This window comes from Sceloporus occidentalis, unplaced genomic scaffold, assembly GCF_023333645.1.
Source record: "Sceloporus occidentalis isolate IW3139 unplaced genomic scaffold, rSceOcc1.0.p SCAF_50, whole genome shotgun sequence".
Taxonomy (NCBI): domain Eukaryota; kingdom Metazoa; phylum Chordata; class Lepidosauria; order Squamata; family Phrynosomatidae; genus Sceloporus; species Sceloporus occidentalis.
Genome location: NW_028317030.1, coordinates 18251 through 21369, shown reverse-complemented (window position 1 = coordinate 21369; position 3119 = coordinate 18251).

The following is a 3119-nucleotide window of genomic DNA, read 5'->3' as shown; positions in this document are numbered from 1 at the left end:
CCACAGCACACTGGACTCTTCAGCCATTATTCTACCGGGGCGCACGGCGTACAGACGGCTGGCAGACACTGCGCATGCGCCGCACAGTGTGCGTCGCGTTTTACAGTCACGTGGTGAGAGGTTAACCGTGGTCACGTGATTCTCTATTTAACAAAAAACTTTATTGAACGCAGACACTTTTCAAATGTTACAAAGCTCGACAGCTGGACAGCTTTGATTAATTAAGCTGTTGGATTTATATTCTAAAAGATTTGCACCAAAAGTTTAGGATAGCGAAATATAATATGTCACCAGCAAATGAGAAATTTGAGTGAATGAATGTGTTTGGAGGCAGAAATGGCACAGGCAGGCTGTTTAGGTGCAGAGACTGCACAAGCAGTGTGCACAGGAGGCAAAGATGGCACAAGCAGGCTGTTTAGGGGCAGAGGCAGGCTAAGGGCTGGTTAGGTGACAGATGACAGGCAGGCTGTTTGGGGACACTGACAAGTTGCAGGCAAAGGTGGCACAGATAGGCTGTTGTGGGCTGTGGTGGCAATTTTCATATTGGGGCCCTTTGGTTCAAGTTACACCCCTTGATCTCTACCACGCAATAAAATATACGGGGCTGGTATCCAAATATTTCCAAGGCTGCTTTTCATTCCCAGTCCGGTCCTGTTTTTTTCCTCATCTAATGTGGCCCTGCATATCCAGCCAGCTGATTCACACCTCAGCCCACACACCGCTACTCCAATAAGTATGGGGTGCTATTAGCAAACTGCCCGCCACCAAGCATTTGCCTGGTGTGCAAGATGGACAGTCCAGGCCTGATAATAGGGGGCTCCAACGAGTAGCTCACACGCTACTGGTATTCTCAGCCACCTACTGCTGAGTAGTCTTTGAGTGACCATACACTCCATTTCTGGAGATGCTGCATGTATACATTTAAAAATTAACAAAAAACCTAAAACAAGATATGAATAAAACTGTCTAAAACATCTGGAATCTCTAAAAATGCCCTCTTGTTTCCAATACAATTTTCATACAATTACATACAATGTGGATGTCTGAGACCCCAACATTTTATTGCTAGCAACCACAAATTCATACACATTACATTACATTACAAACAAAAACAAATAATATACTGCATGTAAAGAAACGTCAAATTGCTTTGTTTCTGTCCAAATGGTGTAAATGTTTGCATTAAAGCACTATGATTCACTAGGTTACACCCAAACATACCGACACAAACAAAAGTTTTGAAAAATAGGTGTAGGTATAAATATAAGTATATGTGTGCTTAAAAAGTGACACTATTACAAAATGACTAAATGTCTAAATCAGCATAGCTGCCGAGAGAATGGTCCAAACAGCAAAAATATACTTCTGGTTGCTGTGTTGATAAAAAACACTTTTCAGACTTTGCACCAACAATGTAAACAAAGAATCTGGAAATGTTGTCTTGGAAACACCGCAAGCAACAATGAACTCAAGGAAGATGCGTAGCACAATAATCTGTAATGATACTCACCGTTAACATACCACACCATGGCGTGAAGTGGTGGAGCTCTTCACACGGGAACATTCTTACCTAAATGGTGTAATACGTACGGAAAGTTAAAAGGAACGTATCACCTTTTTGTAACAGATGTTAATTAAATGCAGAAGGCTGTGTGTGATGTGAAAGCCATACGAATGCAGCTGTTCTGTGCAATGTCCTTGTTTCTACCATAAATTAATCAGCCATTAATGTGATGGACTTAAATATTAGATCACATCAGTCTCTCTTCTAATGCCCAGCTAAGCTCCACTGATCTCCAAATGATGCAGTAGGATTATAGTCCACCAAAACTCGGTTAAGAGGAATAACAGCGCAGAACCTTTATTAGAGAAAAACACAGGTTTTCCGAAGAACAGGTATCCAGACGTTGTAACCCACAAACATCGGGTAGTGATTTATAGTGTCCAATTGGGATTGAAATGCAGTGGCCAATCCCCTTGCTGGGTTTTGGTAGCGAGTGCCCGACGTTAGGCACTGCGCTGCGTAAGGGTTGGTGCTATATAAATACAAGTTAATAATAATAAAAGATAATAATAATAGTTATTGTGACCAGCGAGGGAGTGTATGAGATAAGCCAGGCCAGGCTGTGTGTGTGCATCCCTGGGTCTCCAGGGGGTAGTGTTTGGCCACGCCCTGCCTACTCCTCCCCCTGCTAAAGGCTGTCTGAGGTTAGCCCCACCCCTACATGATGCTAGCCAGCCCTGTCATCAAGCCACTCCCCAGAAGAGGGAGAGCTAAATATTTATATTTATTTAAATATTTATTTAGGATAACAACGATAGATCAAATAATGTTATCCTTTTGTTATTCTATTTTATACATTGTATGGCATATTAAAATATAGATAATCGGGGGGGGGGAAGATACAGCCAATCATAAAAAAAATAAATCTATAAGCCGTGATGTTTCCATATATAATAATCATACCCAGGTTCCGTTGCCTCACTTTGTTTAGTTGCTTTTTAATACAATTTTTTAAAGTATTTTGTGTTATATTTTTTGTCTTTTTATCAGCAATTTTCAGCAACATTAAGACTCGGGGCTGGCCCAGGACACTGTGCTGCCTGGGACCATGAATACATTTTGTCCCATACTTAAAGGGACCAATAATATGTGGGGGGGCATTGTAAGGTCACCCCTGTTTTGCATAATGACCAATTCAGTCATTGCAGACCTAAAGATCCTATCAGTTCTTATAACTCGGACACAGGCCAGGACATGATCCTTTTTGTCAGGACGGTTCCATTTAAGTTTGTAACATTTTTCCACGTATTGAGATCCTAATTCCCAGGATTTTTCCATGTAAACTTGGAACTTCATTGGAAAAATGACACACTATCATGAGTTGTTTGCAAAGTAGTAATCATTTCTATTTTTAATTCTTTAACAAAAAAACTTTTTTATTTACGTTTTCAACAGGTTTACAAGAAATGGTAATAATGTCTTAGTCAGTACCTTAAGGCTCTCTAAAAATAGCAAGGATGCTATAAAGGATTCACTTAGCTATTCCGTTTACAGCGTTTCTGTTGCCGGTGGCCAGCCATAGTAAATGACAGATTTATTTATTGTTTTCTATAGC